At 39.2% G+C, this 18,345-nt stretch overlaps 1 protein-coding gene across 1 annotated transcript in view; it reads left to right on the top strand.

Moving 5' to 3' along the window:
* The first annotated feature begins 1,873 nt into the window (after window positions 1-1,873).
* Window positions 1,874-18,345, top strand: part of LRRN1 (leucine rich repeat neuronal 1) — a 116,389-nt gene continuing 99,917 nt past the window's right edge. Inside the window, exon 1 of the mRNA XM_044078014.1 lies at window positions 1,874-2,467. The gene's annotated coding sequence lies outside the window, so the exon portion shown is untranslated. The remainder of the gene's footprint in view (window positions 2,468-18,345) is intronic.

Consider the following 18,345-nt stretch of genomic DNA (forward strand, 5'->3'; position numbering starts at 1 on the left):
ATTCAGTGCTGGAGATGTAAACAGTTTTGTAAGGCTGATTTGTTACACATTTTCAATGACTGCTCACATTTTTTCTGCCTACTGTAAGAAGATAATAAATTTCGTCAGGCCTTGTGGCCTGCCAACTTTGTATTAAACATTCCTAAAAACTTTCAGATAAATTATGAAAACTGCTTATTGTTATTGACTATTCTGTCCATGACGGGGAAAAAAAAGAATGACCAAGAGATGGTAGAAATACTCACCACCAAAATGTGAAAAATTCCTGACTTCTCTACAAGGAGTACCTCAAAAAGAGATCACAATCAAGAAAACAGGATATTTCCCAAATGTCTCATAACATCTCCATGGACTTTAGTTCTCTTGATGATTGAGAAATATTTAAATTTTGACTCCTCTACTAACTGTAACAATGTGTCCTCAGTTGTAACATGTTGAGTATTTAAGGATTTTTTTCTCAGTTGCATACTTGTGTCCTCTGCCATGCTTTGTATATATTATATATAGTTAATATACCTGTGAATTTTCACAATCTTTAATAAAATGCTGGAAGGAGGAAAGAAGAAGAAAAAAAAAAGAAAACAAACGTTAATGGACGATGTTTTAGTTTCCCCATTATAACTCTAACTTTCTCAAGAATCAAAGACAAAGCCACAAATATAACCTCTGAGAAAGGCCCAAAATCTGGGTCATTTTAAATATATTACTCCGATTCGCTAAATTCTCAAAATTATTTCCACTTTTAGGAGGAATGAAACAAAACTTTGAGAAACATCATGGTTGTCACTGTCCCTACAAAATAGGGACAGTTGAGAGGTCGCCTGATTTTGCATCAACATGCATTTTCTGAACGACACGAACTACAACACTCTAAAGTCTGGAATTACTGACTGACCTTAATCCTTAAAATAGGCGGGACAAAGCAAAATTGTGAGGCAAAAATTGGGAATATTTTGCAAAATCAATGAATTCCGTGGTGTGCTTCCCGTGGAGGCAGTATTTTGAAAAGTACTGTCTGAATTCACGAATGTATAGGGAGGATATAAGGTAGTTTTAAAAGCAGTTAAGAAATTAAATGCGTGTCCAACATAAAAAAATCCCAGTTCACACTACCACAAACAGATGGGGAAAGAGAAAGACTGGATGGCCAAAGATACCTAAAACGTTATCAAAAATGTTAACCTGCAAATCCGTTTTACATCAGAGAACTGTTCTTATTTCCACTCAAATCTATGTTTATGCGCAGAGTTCGTTACATCAAGCTGGAATCATAATTTTGAAATACCAACTAAGAAATTCTGAAGCAGCTAAAGGTTTTCAGCGTCTTAGTAATTCAAATTTGCCTCATGGAAATACATAAGATTGCTTATGTCTTCTGGATTACGTTGCCATTCTCGTTCAAAGCTGAAAGTGCTTTCAGCAATTTCGAAAGGCATGGGTGATGTTATCTCATAAGATAACGTGGATGTTATCAGCTGTAACGCAGGTGTACCTCACCTGTTTTGGTAAAGGAAGAGAGAGAAAAAAACACTGAATTAAGAAAGGCGCTGCTGCTGGAAAAGCCAGAGCTCAACTCATGTTTTATCCACGGCTTAACTACAAGGACATATATGCAAATCCTTTGTTCCTTTCTCCCTTTTCTGTTTATACAAGGTAGGGTATTTGGAGGTAAGGTAGGCGTTTTGCCTGTCCCAAGGTTCACATATATTCTTACTTCCAAAAGTAACATGCTGCTTTGTGGTTCTTCGTTTCTTCCTACGCTATAATGCTTTACTCGCAGCAGGTGAAAATAGCAAGTAAAAAAATAAGCATAAATGTATGCAGATATCACAGTTATCATGCATAACATTTCAGCTAGCTGCAGCCACTGCTCGGGGAAAAGGATTTTAGGATGCACTTTAAAAAGAGTTGTGCTTCGGTGCCCTGTTAAGTGTATATGCCCCCTAAGTACCTTAGCAACGATGTGGGGGGAAGGGTGCAGCTTCCCATACTCCCACAGCAAATCCCACCACCGTGACCACTGAGTGGAGTGAGTCGTCTTTTGTTAGCTCTTCGACAGGCCGCCCAGATGGCGCCCTGCTCCAGTGTCCCGTGACTGGCAGACTCGCTCAGCCAATCGTTGCTCAGCAAGCCGCGGGCCAGCTTCTCTTGCACCAGGTGCACCAAGCAGCTGCACAAAGAATAGTGACCAAGCGCGTGCGGAGTCTGCAAGGGTTTCTGCCGAGGAGTTCGGCAGCAGTTGGAGTCGAAGACGCTGACGATAAGGAGGCTGTTAATTCAACGTCTTTACCTGCACTTTAACTCCAACTCGGTTTTACGGACTTGATACTTTATTACTACTTTGCGAAGTCGTGTGGTGTGTTGTTGATAACCCAACAGTTGAATTACTCGCGGTAGCTTTGTCACGTTGGATTTGATGGTCTTCGGTGGGTCTCAAGAAGTACCTTTCACTTTAGACGTAATTAAGGTATGCGACTGTATTAAAAAAAAAAAAGAAAACTTGATGTTTTTAATCACCACCAGGTTTTGAGTTTTAGGTTATCTTCAGCGCATCCTCTCTAGATGTCTGTTGCCTTTATCAATCTCATGAGGACTGTGTTCCGATTCCTGCGTTTCTAACCCTTTAAACAACTTAGCTTCAGCACTGGTTTGTGGTTTACCAACTCGTTATACTGTGTATCTGTTTTTATTTTTTTCGTTATGGTACTGATTGCAGAGCTAATGAACAAAGATAGAAAATGGCTTTATAATTTTTGTATAAAGTAGCCTCAGCTAGCATTCAAATGTGCAGCACTCCTCAGCATGGCTAAAAAATCTGTAAAGGTTTGTATATTTCAGTGATACTTTATTTGCTCGGTTACTTTTGAATGCTGTTCCTGGCCACTTTTTCACAAGCAGACACGGAAAACATAGCAGGATGCTGCTTCAAAAGGATTCTTGACATCCGTTGCTGCAGACCGCCCCAGAAAAGCAGTTAGGAAGAACTGAGCCAGTAATTAGGATGGAACCAGTACCACCAAGGTGCAAGAGTATGGCTGTTGTTATTAGCTTAATCATTAAGTCTTAATGCATGCATATTTTTATTTATTTATGGTGGTGGGAAAACTTTTTAACGCTTGGTGGCGGGGGGCTGTAATGAATTCTCTGTGGTGTAGCTTGGAGATTACCGGTTATGTGCAGGTGGCTATATTTGCACTGTATGAAACATTGGACTATGTAATGCCATTATACGTTGCTTGTCTTCTCCATATATTTTAGCTTTATTGTCTTCTTATTCATATTTTGCTTTAACTAGGTCAGACACAGACAAACTGCTTTTTTAATGTGACCGGGACTTGGGCTCATTGTCCTTGATTTATGAAAATAGGCTGAGTGATGCAGTAGTCCACAGCTGTAAGGAAGGGTGCATCTAGAGTCTGTAGCCTTTCTTCCATCCAGGAAGTGAAATGTGTTTATAGTATTGTGTAATGCTTGTTTCCCTCTACTTGTTAGTATGATGGGAAATAATTTCAGCCCTATTGTCATATGTATAAAGTATAAAAGTATGGATACGTTTTATTATTGTGCACTGTGAGGTTACCAGATTTCCTGCTTAGTCTGGGCAGTCATGAATTGAAGCAACAAGCTTTTGCAGAGACCTTCTGCCAGTGGATAATGACAATGAAAAACTAGCTGCATGGAAAATGACCACACCATCTTGTAAACACCTAAATGTTGCAGTAAAATATGTGGTGTGTTTGTGTTTTGATTGTTGCTGGTACGAATCATTATCAAGAAGAAAGAAAGCAGGCAAAAGGTAATAACTTTGCTAAATCTGAGTAAAATGCTTTCATTGCATATTCTTTTTTGTGTCCTGCTAGTGTGCAGTTTAACACAAACAGTATGCTTATACATGTATTTACAGACTCATATTTTACTAAAGAAGGTATGTGAATGTGATGCATGCCCTTTGTTGTTACTATGCAACAATTTTGGTCTATATTTTGAGTCTTTGCCATGTGTGGACCCCAGTCTTTAATTTGCATTCAAATGTGGTAGTATTTTGGCAGATGGCTTGCTTCATCTAGTTCTACAAAGGAATTCAGCACCAAATGTTAGCAAAACAATAGACCCAGGAGATGTAAAGAGAATAATTACATGCAGTATGACTTTTGTGTTCAGGATCCTTTTACTGGGTATCACTGTTCTTTTTTTTTTTTTTTTTTTTCCTCAAAATCTCAAGCACAAGTTTGAACATCAAATAGTATGTGTGTGTTTGCCACAACAGATGTGTTTCTTTACTGTTTGTATTAATATAGTCTTGAATGTAAGTTATGCAGCTTGAGTGTAGAGTATTGCAGTAAATATCATATCCAATTTAGTATCATAAAGTGTGTCTTATTTAGTAACACTGCATTTTAAAGTAATTCACTTTAAAGGGACAAGATATTATTTGCAATTTCAAGGGTACTTTAATGAAATTTTCATTGCACTGGTGGCATAGATCTGGAAGTACAACACAAAAAAAAATCGATATATTTTTTTTAATGCAGCAACGTTGCTCCCAAGATCAGTCATCAGTTTGCAGTGTTGACATGTTATTTGTAGAACACGTTGTGAGTGATTACCATATGGTGTAGTGACCAATGCAAAGTAACTACAGCTGAAGTATGAAACTCATTACCCATGAAGAAGCACACAACCACAACCCTATTTTAAGGGTACCAACAGGTGAAACTATTCATTGTGTCACGCTGATTATTTCAGAATACCTGCTTGTAAGAAATTTATGAATTTTTGAAGTGCATTTCCATTAGACTCATCACAATTTAGGGTCTAAATCAATTAAGATTTCTGACCAAAAATAAGAGTTTCCTTATAGGTTCATAGGTTCATACTAGGCTATCTGCCCGAGGGCATTTACAAGCCTAGCCCATCATTTTGTGGCTTACGCCACCCCTTTAGTATGGGGAACTATACCCATTATTTTGCTGTGCCTCTGTCGAGCAGTGACACTGAGGTAATCCCTGGGGTATATCTGCGATCTCCCATCCATTGGTCAAGATTTCTCTTGAACAAGGCCAGCGAGGTGCTCTGCCTCACATGTACCGGGATTTTGTTCCACAGCATAGGGAGTCTTTGGGTGATGAATCTATCCCTCCAGCACGTCCTATTAATAGCCGTGTCAAGGTTTAAGTCTCCCGCCCTTGTGGCTCTGATGGATCTAGATTTTATGAGGTGAAGCATATTCATCAAATCTGGGTTTGACATGGCCTTGTATGTTAGGCAAAGGTCACCTCTGAGCAAGCGGTAAGCGACTGAATAGAGCTGGAGTTCTTTCAGTCGGGCAGCATAGGACAGATTTTTGAGACCCTTTATCCTTTTGGTGAGGAACTTTTGTGGCCTCTCCAGCTGCTGCAAGTGTCGGGTCAGATACATTCCGAATGGGGCATTGTACTCAATCATTGGTCTGATGAGTGATGAGTAAAGGGAGACTATGACCTCCCTTGATCTAGATGAGAATCCTTTCATGATAAGGTGGGCAATGTAGAAGGTCTTCCTAACTACTTTAGCTACATGGGTGTCGAATGACAGACTACTATCAACCTGGGTCCCCAGGTCCCTGATAACTTCTTCTGTGCTCAGTGGATTGCCACCTATTTGGTAGCTAGGGGTAACCTTGTTTTTCCCGAAGGGTATGACTATGCATTTTTTGGCATTTAACTTTAGGCCGTGGCTCTGGCACCAGTTATCCGCTTCTGTGAGACCCTTCTGAAGGATATCTGTGTCAGATGTGTTTTCTACTATGGCGCCCAGTTTGCAGTCATCTGCAAACTTTGTCAGCCATAACCCTCCTGTGTTTGCTTGTACTTCGGAAAAGTAGATGCCAAACAAGAGTGGGCCCAGGACTGAGCCCTGTGGGACACCACTTGTGACAGGCTTTGAGTCTGACATGGCGCCAGCAGCTCTGACCCTGTGGGTTCTGTCACTCAGCCAGTTTGCAACCCATCTTGTGATGTATGGGTTGACATTTAAGCTGATGAGTTTTTCAATGATACCCGAATGGGGTATTGTATCAAGGCCTTAGCCAGATCAAGGTAGGCTGTATGGACTGCCTTTCCCTCATCAATGGCTTTGGTGACTGTTTCGAAAAAGTCAACCAAGTTTAAAAGGCATGATCTGCCTTTGACAAGGCCAAACTGGGTTGGATCCAAAGTCTGCAAATTCCCTATGTCTTTATTTATGAGGTCCATTATGATCCTCTCCATGGCTTTGCAGATAAGGCTTGTCAAGCTAATGGGCCGGTAATTTCCAGGGTCGGTGGAGGCACCGCCTTTGTGAAGTGGTACCACAGTTGCAGTGCGCCACTCCCTGGGTACGTATCCAGAGGTAAGACTTTGATTAAACAACTGTCCTAGCTGTGGGTTTAATTCCTCATTGAGTTCATGGAGCACACAGCCGGGGACACCATCAGGTCCCATGGATGCTGTGTTTTTTGCTTTGGAGAGAGCAGTTCTCACTTGGCGCTGGAGATGTTTGGGGGGCTGCAATCGTTTGGTATAGATATCTCTCCTTTGGGGAGGGGAGAAGTTTGCACTGAACCTGTCAGCCAGTATGTTGGCAATGTCTGTAGGATCAGTAATCTTCACATCATTTTGAACTAGCTCTGAGCATATCTGGGAGTTTCCTCCCAGGTTTCTAACATAGCTAAAGAAGGCCTTATGATTGTCTTTTGAGTCTTTAGCTATTTTTCTCTCGAAATTTGCTTTGGATGATTTTATGAGAGCTCTTAGTTTTTTACTTATAGTGATCAAGGGTGTCTTACCTTTTAAGGATTGTGCTCTATCTTGTAGTAGCTTCCTCCTTTTGTTGTAGAGTTTGTTTATGGCTGGGGTCCACCAGACTGGACGCTTGCCTTTGGTACAAAGAGTCTTTGTTTTGCTTGGGATTGCCTTATCCATGCAGTCCTGCAGGTGCTGGTAGAAGGCATTTGTAAGTGCATCCCTTGTAATGCAGATCTTTTAAAAGTGCCATTTGCACTTTTCTATATGTTCTGTGTGAAAAAATAAAATATCTTTTTTTTTCTCTATGGAGAAGAATGGGTGTGCGTTCTTTCTGAAAAGAATAATGTTTATAAATGTAAATAGTATTTTATACATTCCTCCTCAAGAGGTCTAGTAGCTGGAAAATATAATGGAACTATAGAGTTTCTTTATGTCACAAGGTGCCCCATGTAGGCACTGGCAGTGGTTCTTATTATGTTGTGTTGTTGGAGGGGCCAGGCACTAATCACAGAAATTAATTGTTATGGTGATTATCCAAGACATTATTAAGAAGGAGGCATACATGTGGAAGGGTAATGCTGTTGCAGTTACTGTAGTGAATAAAAAAAATGGTATGTTATGGCCACTCTCTTTTAATACACATAGTCAATATTGCTGTTATCAAACAGTTTGATGATAATGGTATGTGAATAATCAGTAGACTGTTATGTATTGCTATGTGTGTAAATGTATTCTGTGTACTAACAAGTACTAGAGCATTGTTGTGTTGCTATTACACAGTTTCCCTTGCTATTTCCCAAAATATTTCTTGCATTTTCGTCCATTCGTGGCAGCTTCATCTATGTTTCAGTAGAAACCCTATGTAACTCAGTAACTTGAATAGAAATGTTCCCTTCTGCAAGTTCATACTTTTGACTTCCTTAGTTTGATCTCCTTTCCAAATATCTAAACACTCACTTTCTAATATGATATGAAATGAGATCAAAACAAGTCAGATTCTACATAGTTATGGATTATTTTGTCTTTTTATTTGGGGAAGAAAAAGTATGGTGACCTTCTGTGTATGAAGTTGAATTGAGGGATATGTAACTGATATCTGTGCTAGTGATTGATATGTCTGGTGTTATGGTTGATTTACTCAGCAATACTTAACATTTGCTTTGGTTTACTGCTATGTTCCTTGTTTTGTAGATTTTGGCTAAGCACAATAAGTGTTCTACTTGAAGTGGTGTGCAGGGGTCGTGAGTAATTCCAAGACAAAGAGTGATGTGCTTGGGAAATGTTGCATCTTTTCCTAGGTTAAGCTATCAATATAAGTTGTTGAATTAGTCTTGAAGTTTGGAAAGCTGTTCTAAATAATTTCTTATTGTAGGCACGCCACATTTAAGTGTCTGTGACGGTAACATTTCAGACTTGTTCTTTTTGTATTTGGTATCAAATATACTTTTGGCAGTGTGATTTTAGACACAGCAGCTTAAGCATGGTTGCTTTTCACTGTAGCCCCTCTGACTGTTACCAATACCTCTATGGCAGGGCATTCTGATGATAGTTGTGGTGCTTAAGGTGAGTTGACAGTGAACACATGAGGTCTCCTTATGGTAGGAAGAGGTTACAACATATGTGAATAATTCTCCAAGCACGTATTAATGTTAGAGGCAGTGTACATTTATTAGAATATCATTGCATCATTTCAAAAGACAAAAAGTGCTGTATGTGAATAAATGATTATTCAGTCATCTTGTTACAAACTTTGTTTTGGTGCCTGCTTTACTTGTAAGGTTTGTAAATCAATGATGAATTTTCATAAGTCATAGGAAATAGTGCAGGGCCAGGAATGCCCTACTAACTGTTTAGTATTATGCTCTTTAATTTCTTGAATATGTGTCAAGTTATGATTTTAGAAGCATTCTTTATTTAAATTCTTTGCTGTTAACTATCATTTGTCATCTTTAGGCAAGCCACTTCAGATTTTCAGTTTGTTAATATTGTTAAGATTGTCCACTTTTAAAGTGGATAAAATCATTTGTCTGTGTAGTCACTATTCTTTGGAATACTGAAAGAACACAAAATGGGAGGAACATTTTCATCTGTGACTAACCTGTGATTATTAGGCCAGCTGACAGACAATTCCCTCTCTGCTTAAGCCAAGCTTTTGTGATCATTTTGAATAAAGGATTTGTAGTGTGGTGGTGAATGCTTGTGTGTGAGTATATGTGAACGCACACATTAACTTGCTGTCACCAGTTGTCCTTTGTTTTAATCTGGCCTTGAAGACTTCTCTTAGCAGAAGTATTCCAGTTAGTAAAATGGGCTTGTTTTCCCCCTTTTGTTCTTTAGCCTTATTCACAAGCCAGACTTGTGTATTGCATTACATGGTCCAGTGGTATGCAAAAAGAACATCTGTTGACCTGCGTAAGACTATTAATGACTTTAGTGACTCCACGCACTGGAGCCATGTCCACTCTGGTTAAATGAGCAGTATTGCTGTTATTGTTTGATATATGTGTATGTGTGTGCTTTTTTGTGTGAATGTGATAAACCTATTTATTTATTGATAATCGAGAATGGGAAGAGTTCATTCATTCTGGGAGAAAAGCCCCAACCTGTGAATTACATAACAGCAGACATATGGGGCAGTAATATTGCTTAATAAGTAAACAAGTATAACAACAAATGAAGAGGTACTTTTTATAATGGAGACTGAGCACAACACGTTACAATGCACATATTGTGCACCACATTTTATATAACCTGCTGTCATCTGCATTAAGAAGATGGAGCAGCAGTTGACTGACAACAATAAAACAGTGACACATTAATTGGAAGTGAGTCACATATCTGCTGAAAGACTGCCCGACTTTCAGAAGGGATGCATTAAAGTTTATTGAGCTAACAGGACTTAAAAGTGATGTTTTGTAACTACAGGAACCTGCAGTACTTTATGCACATTTAGAATATTTTAGAGAGGGAGAAAGGAGAGACTTTCTTTCTTGGCTTTTTTTTGAGGGGGGGGGGGGGGGGCAAATGATTTGGTCATATGAAGACCATTTTTACAGGGGACCTAGGACAGTCAAACAGTACAGAGAAAACAGTGATGAACAATGTCTTGGACTGTAAAACATGAACTTAAATGTATCATTGGTGAAATGGGACAACTTTTCAAAGATTACTTTTAAACAATACTTTCATTCTGAGAGAAGGAGAGTCTGTCACTCAGTGCAAAAAAAGTGATTTGTTAATTGAAAATTGAGCTGGTATTCATAGATTTATAGCTTGTCCAAGGCTATTGAGTGTTGTGAACATTTTTGCCTTGCCAGTGTTCTCCTTTTGGCTACACTGTGGATATCCATCAAGTTATTTAGGTTATGTTTAGGTTCATAGGTAGGTACTAGGCTATCTGCCCAAAGGCATTTATAAGCCTAGCCGGAATGTGTTGGCGTTTGCTGCCCCCTTAGATTACTTCCCTGTGCCTCTGTCCAGTAGAGCCATTGAAGTGATCCCCAGGGTAAACTTTCTGTTTCCCATCCACTCGTCAAGGTTTCTCTTGAAAAGTGTTAGTGAGGAGCTCTGCCTAATGTAGATTGGAATCTTGTTCCAGAGCATGGGAAGTCTCTGGGACAAGAATCTCTCCCTCCAGCACTTCCTATTTATTGTTGTGGTGAGGTTTAGATCCATAGAGCGTGTGACTCTGGGGGATATGATTTTCTTTAGGTGGAGCATGTCCATCAATTCTGGGTTGGACATGGCCTTGTATGTCAGGCATAGATCACCTCTGAGTAGGCAGTATGCAACCTAGTACAGCTGGAGTTTCTTCAGTCGAGCTGCATAGGGCATCTGTTTGAGGCCAGTGATTCTCTTGGTGAGGTACTTCTGTGGTCTTTCCAGCTGTTTCAGGTGTCTTGTAAGCTGCATCCCAAATGGGGCGTTGTACTCTATGATGGGTCTGAGTGATGTGTAGAGGGGCACAATGACCTCTTTTGATCTGGATGCAAACCCTTTTGTTATTAGGTGGGCCACATAGAAGGATTTTCTAACCACTTTGGCAATGTGATTATTTAAGGAGAGATTACTATCTACTTGGTCCCCAGATCCCTTATTATGTCTTCCATATTTAGGGGGGCTACCACCTATGTGGGTAGAGTGTTTAAAGGAGAATAGTGAGTCACACTGCTTAACGGGCAGGGGATGTTCATTCCAGAGGTTTGGCAGGCATAGTGAGTCACACTGCTTAACGGGCAGGGGATGTTCATTCTAGAGGTTTGGCAGGCATAGTGAGTCACACTGCTTAACAGGCAGGGGATGTTCATTCCAGAGGTTTGGCAGGCAGTGAGTTATAAACCTGCCCCTACCGTCATTTTTTTAAACTGTTGATTATGATTTATGTCCCTAATTCTAGTATGGGTGGAGCTTTTCGACTTGTAGAGAGATACAGGAGGTTCAGGGCATCTGGGTCTCTACTGGCATGATAAGAGAATCCGAGGTCCATCCACACACAACCCCTTTTTTCCCATTTTTGCACATGGGGTTGGGATGTCACAGTAACAATGACAGCCATCTAGAGCCAGTGTTCACACTGGTTGTTCTTCTATACCCCACACACACACACACACACCTATAGCCCATTTAGAGTATACAGTCCACCGACTGCATGCCTTTGGAATGTGAGTGAAAACTGCAGCATGTGGAGGAAACCCATGCGAACACAGAACGGACATGCAGACTCTGCTTAGAAGACACCCCAGCCAGGACTCTAACCAGAGAACCGCTTACTGTGAGGCAACAGTGCCTGTTACATCAACCCATCAGAAGTCTGTAAGATACTTAACAAAGGGTAGAGCTTCAAGCCTGTCACAATAGCTCATACATTTTGTGTTTTTTTTTTTTTTTTTTTTTTTTGGTTAGGAACCCTTGGAGTCTTACTAATTGTTTGGTATGTTTAGTGGGATGCATCACAGAGGACCTGTTGTACTTTATAACTTGTCTGAGCAATGCTGAGTATAAGGGAGTAATTAGTCTTCAGACCTTGTTGGTATTCCTTTGGCAATTTGCCGTGCTAAGTGAAAGGATTTCCTGACAACCATTGAAACATGATGGTAAAAAGAGAGGAAGTTAGCAACTCAAGTTCCTAGGCCCCCGACTACATTTTTGTTTGTGGTGGAGAATTGTCTACTGCATGATTTGGGGGGGGGGGGGTGTATGCCAAAAGTCACTATACTACACCTTTTAGAATTTGGTGCAAGCCCATTGTAGTATACCAAGAATTTTGTATGGAGGGTGAAATAAAAAGAATGTCAAGTTTGCAGTTGTCTTAAATGTGAGTGAGCTAAGTTTGACTGTAGTGTCACTGCTGAGTGAGTAAGCCACATGTTGCAGTTCGTGAAATGTTTGTACCGGCCCATCATTTTTTTTTTTATTTTCATACCGTACCATCTTTTTTTTTCATTTCAGCCATGGTGTATGCCCCCTCAGTTTTCTCATGTTTGGAATGCAGCTTCAGTATTGGCATGTGTAATTTAAGTCTTAATATCAATGTTATTAAGCTTCATAGCTGTCTTCTCATGTTCAGTTTTTTGTTTTTGTTTGTTATTGTCCATTTTGCACACACGCATATACAACACACATGTATGTTTTCTGATCGTGAACTAAACACCACATGGATATTACCTTCGGTAGATGGACCACTCAAGCCTGCAAGGTCATGGGATGTGGTGATATTTTGTTTCCTTAGCCTGTCCTGTCTGTATAGCCTTAATTTTCTGATGCCCTCCTTTGAAGTAGTTCCAGTTCCTCTTATCCACTAACCCTCCTTTGCTCTGACTAAATTTGAGTTGGTCTGTACTTTCAAGTCCCCTGGTCTGCATTATCCATCCTTGAAGGACATCCATAGAAAAACAACCATTTCTTATTCCAGAGTGTGCTTTTTCTCCATGTTATATGACACATACACTGCCATGTGCAAGTTCAGCTTGATTAACTGTTTATCAAATTGTGTAGTTTTCATAAGCTGTTCAGCTTTCATTGTGGACACTGTTAGGTTTACATTGAAATCTTACAACATTGTTTATAGTGCTCTTCACACTAGGGCCAGAAACCCCTTGAGAGTCTCTGGAAACACAGACCCAGTTTACTAAACTAGCAGCTTTTGTAACGAGAGGAAGGAAATGAGACACCCTTGGCTGACATAAATTGTTCAAAGAAAATAGTTAACATAATTTGTTGTTATTAAAAAGAATCAATGTCTCATGTAATTATATGCAGAAAGTGGCAGGAAGCATAAGAGAAAGGGAGTCATTAATATACAAAATACACATATATTTTCTCCAGAGACAGTAACTTATACAAAATGTATAAATACTCTCTCCACAGATTTTTTTTTAAATAATGTAGCATGCATACTCCCATATAAAGTAATCAGATAACAAAACCTGAAGCTGGAGTGACCAAACATGTCATATCTATTTACGGAAGAAGTGAATTTTATTGGATAAAAACATTGTCAGTATGGCAGCACTCATCCAGCCATTTTGTAGTAGTAAAACATAAAATAATTCTAACCACTTAGAATGATGTAGATCCATTAGTATTGCATGCTAGACACAGGTAAGATAAAATATTTTTTTTATAAAAGACATGCAGTTTTCAACAGTAGTGATCTTTCATACTGAATGTGTCCCCTTGTCCTGTTTTTTTGGAGATGCATTACTTTTTCTATTATAGCTGTAGGAGTATAAACAATTTTTTATTTGTTTATTTTTTAACTCCATTCGTGTTTCCATTCATGATTTTTTTCTTTTATCTCACAGTCCCCCAACATATCTCTAAAATTTCACACAGTATGTTGTCACTCATATTAGTTGTGAAAATCCTCTGTACTACATAGAGAAAATAGTCCACACTGACTGACATTTAGAAATGTAAACTCATAATGACTTGTAGTGCACTGCAGTCTGCAAATTTGTAAGTATTGCTGTACTTGATTTAAGTGGCATATGTACATTCATTCTTAAGTCTGCTGACATATAGTTTGTCACACATTCTTGTGAAGAAAGTTTGAGGTGTGCCCCCTACCCCCACCCACCCAAGTTGGACAGATGCTGTTTTGTCGGGATGCAAAGGGGGCAGCATCTGCTGTCTCCTGACTATTCAGGTGAAACCGTAACTTCTTTTCACTTTCACTTCTCTACATTTACTGTCTTCAGTCTGTTTTTTTCTCTCTTGTTATTTATTTATTTGTATTTATTTAACATTTGTTAACTGGGAAAGTCCGACTTGGAACGAGCCAATTTTTAGCAGAGGCCAGGGGAAAAACTCTCCAGATGCATTATCTATTGTTTATTCAGGTGTAATCCTGTTTCTTGCATTCAGTCTTTTTAGCAGATGATTTTTTTCCCTTAAGTATCTCCTCTACTGTAATTTCACTTTTATAACTTTTTGCTTGTGAAACTGGCAGTGATTTGACAATCTAGCTTTAAGCTAAAGAATTATTCCTTGTCCTGCCCCCCCCCCCCCGACTAATAACACGCACCATAATTTAGACTTTATGTGGACTATTTGCATTTGCTTAGTTTCCAGTGCTTTCACTTACCACACCAACAAGTATTAGCAGCAGTCAGCACGTATCCATTGCTTGCAGTCATCACTTTACATTTCTTCCTGAGCAGTTATTCTTTCATTATCTTCGTTAATGCTCTTCTCCATTTCTGTTTTCCCTATGGTTTGAAACTCATGTAGCTTCAACACTGACACATATATCGTTAGATTGTAACAGTTCATTATAGCTTATGAAAAAAGCTTGTGCTGTGGTATCTTGTGTAATGTCCCTATCTCATGCATCCCCCACCTCATTTCTTTCTTTCTTCACCTTTCTTACCACATGTTCTTGTTGGTCATTCCCTGACAGTGCATCTTCTGTTTGCAATGAAAGATAACCTTTCTCTTCCACAGATAAGTGACAGCAATTGCCTTTCAGCTCTTTTTTGAGTGGTGACCTACATTAAAAAATGTTGTTTTTAAGAGATTGGGCAATTTCATATTCTGCAGAATGAAATGGTACAAGATGTGTTGTAGTCATTGATAGGAGGGCATCATTAATTCCAGAACTGTATTGAAAAGCAATCTGATTTTGTCACACAGCATAGACTTAAAAAAACAATTTTTCAGGTCCATTATGTTTACAGTTTATGGTTCCATAAATGAGGCTGCGGAATCTTTCAGAAACAGAAGCCCAGTAGTAGCAGCATGTGTAATAAGGTTTGCTAGTTGCTTTTCTTTTTGGGTATTCAATAAAAACACTGATGGAAAAGGCATGTCGTTCATAGCAAACTGTAATGTTTGTGTAACCCAAATCAGATCATAAACAAAACCAATTTCCTAAGACTGGAGGCAAGCTGTATAGCTTTATTAAGCATAAAAATGCAATTGTGCATGTTATGTGTATCTTTTTATATTGTAACACTTTTTTATTTAATTTTTTGCAGTTTAATATTTATATTTCCTGTGATGTGATGAATGAAGGTATCTTGGATGGACATGTCATACCTTAAATTGATTTTCTTTGTGTTCCATTATTGTGTACTGACTAAAGTGAGGGTATGTTTATATGTACTTTTTTTAGTCATATCAAGCTTTATTCAACAATGTCAAAATACACTTTTAATAACAATCAGATGGAAAGACAGACATAGCTGTAAAATTGCAACAATAAAAACAAGAATGAGAAACCATAAGAAAAGCACTTATTCCTCAAATGATGCAGCTTGCCCTTCAATGAATTCAGACATTATTTAAATACAGACTAATGATATAGAAAAACAGACCAAGAAGGAAAATCTCCCCCATCATTATGTACCTGCAATATTTCCAGGTAAATTATCTGTTCAATAAGATTAGCATTTCTTTATTCCAGTCAACTCTGGAATTTCTAAAAATTGAAAATAAGTGCTAAAGCGGAGACTACAATTTTTCTAAGAACAATTCACTTATTGCAAAGCAGACTTTGAAACTCCTTTGAAATCCCTAATAACCAAAAAGCACCATCTTGTATATTCTTCATTTGGTCCCCACTAGCCTGGATAGTTGCATGATAATTAGTCTGCCATAAGGGGCCAAGTATTGGGCATTCCCATACCATGTGGTAGTGGTCAGCTCAAGATTCATATCTCCAACACTGGGAAGACATAGTGAACACCCTTTTCCACAATCACGCTGGGGAACATTACCACAGCTTGAGTAATTAAAAAATACATATTATGTATATAAGGAGCACTGGGGGTGAATAACATCCATCCAAATTCATGCATATAAAAGGTATTGGATGCGTTTTGTGTTTGAGTCAGGTAGGTAAGTATTTAGCATTCATAGTTCCTGTTCATCTTTTCTTAACCAGTAAAATATGATAGTGGTTGTTGTCACTTTCTCATTAGCTTTCTAGTAGTAAAGTTGCAAAACCACTGCTTTGCATGGCCTGGGTATTTTAAAGATAATGGTTATATTAATAATTCAAGATCAGAGTCATAAAAATATTGTGCACAAAACAAAGGATTCATATAGTCCAAAGAGCCAAGACAGGTATTTGTAATTCAGGCGAATTCCTCCCTCTACTTTACTAACAGCCACGGCACAATTTAGCCTAAATTTTGCACCAGCACCAAACAGCTTATAGATGTTCATCATATTGATCACTGCTGCAATAGCCATAGCTACATGGATTATGTCTTGCCAAGAATATAACATCTGGCCAGCTTCCAAAATTTCAGACCACCTTCCACACAGCCAAACTGTCAAGCAGCTCTAGCTGAGCTGACCAAAAGACAAGTCTGGGCACCAAGTCCTTCCGAGCTTTACTGCTGCCAACGAGTATGCTCCTTTGAGGCTTTCATGGATCGACGCTTGGCTTGTTCTGTTCCTTTGCCGGGCAAATAAGTACCCTTTGGCAGGGGACCTTCCATTTAATTATCTTTGCTGATTATTAATACTTTCCTCTTGAGGAAAGTTGTTTTAAAGCTAGGAGTTTGGGTTTTAATGGACGGTCACAAGAATATATTGCACTTCTAAATGAGAGTGCTCTGTTTTCCTGTCGGTTTTTATGTGGAAAAATTGTGTTTATTTGACTTTTTGTGGGCTGGCAAGTGTTTTAAAGTGCTTTTTACTGTGCTTCTTTGTGAAAAAGTGACTTTTAAAGACATTACTTTTTTACCAGTGTTTGCTTCTTATTTATTCTGGGAAAGCAGCACAATTTTTAGCTTGTCCATGGAGCAAACAGTGGGTCTCAAGGTCGTCCTTCTTCCAGCCACAAAAAGAAAGAGTTAAGAAAACAGCCTTTCCCACCACAGCAGACTGGCAAATTTCCTCAGTCGCAGGTGAGTGATGGTACTGTGACCATTTGATGTACCTCAGAACAATCCTCTTTTACCACAGATCTCTCTCTTCCATCTACAGCCACTATGGGCTGGGGTTAGCTACATCCTCTGCAGCTTTTGTTTCACTTCAGTGTGCAAGGGAGAGCCACTCTTGTTGGTTCTGGGAGAGGAAACAGAGAAGGCTTCCCTGTTATGTTAGAATGTTGTGCACATCCTGGCTACTGCTGCCATTTATAACACTGTCAACCCCATGTTTGTTTGTTCTGTTAAAATGAAACACTTAGTGAAGACAGGAAATCTCAGGATTTTGGACACATGAACTCTGGCAGGACTCCACATGAGAAAGATACAGTGATATCTAAGTCTCTTTGCTCCCAGCATTAACATCTGTTGTCTTTTCACATCCCAGTGCTGGGGTTTGTCAATAGAGAAATGACTTTGTGGAGTCAGCAAATATCACTAAATTCGGGTTTCTCCTTAGTCCTCCCTGTTCAAAAGCAGCCAGTCATCACAGGCATCTTGGACATTACATGGGGAAGAGTTTTAGGAGAGATACCAGAGCAAGGTGTGTGGGACACCTAGAACACATGCAAGCACATAAATATGAAAAAGATGCTTGCCTTGATCAAGGCACTCAACTCTCTGAATTTTGTTTAGTTCTCAGGACATCTTAAAGTTGTGCTAGACAATGCCACAGTAATGTGGTATATTTTCAAGAAGGAGATGAACCAGGTCGTACACCCTTTGCAGATTAACTTTATTAGCCTGGGTTGTAATTTCACAGTACATTCTCACTGTAAATGTATCCTTCATTCTGTCAGAGCAATACTGTGTGGCAGACAAGCTGAACAGGACAAGGTAGACCCTCACATTTGCAAACTAGATCAAGGGTCTTTCAAGATTTGATCCATCTGTGAGGATTTCCACTAGTAGACCCATTTGCCTCCTTTCTAAGTTATCAACTGGTAAGATTTTGCTCCAAGACATCTTGCGAGGAAGCCTGGAAGACATATGCCTTTTTTCTTTGATGGGAATGTTCTTGTATGTTTTCCACTGATATCTAGGGTACTTCTGAAGATTCTGAAGGAATCTCCCAGGATCCATGTAGTGACTCCCTTTCTGGCCCAGGCAGCAGTGGTTATCCCCTCTTTTGGAAATAGCCAGGGGACGTTACCACAAGCTTCCTCAGAGAATGGATCTAATCTCACAAGAGTGTTTGATAC

The sequence above is a fragment of the Protopterus annectens genome, chromosome 7.part0 (genome assembly GCF_019279795.1).
Source record: "Protopterus annectens isolate FY-2018-M chromosome 7.part0, PAN1.0, whole genome shotgun sequence".
Classification (NCBI taxonomy): domain Eukaryota; kingdom Metazoa; phylum Chordata; order Ceratodontiformes; family Protopteridae; genus Protopterus; species Protopterus annectens.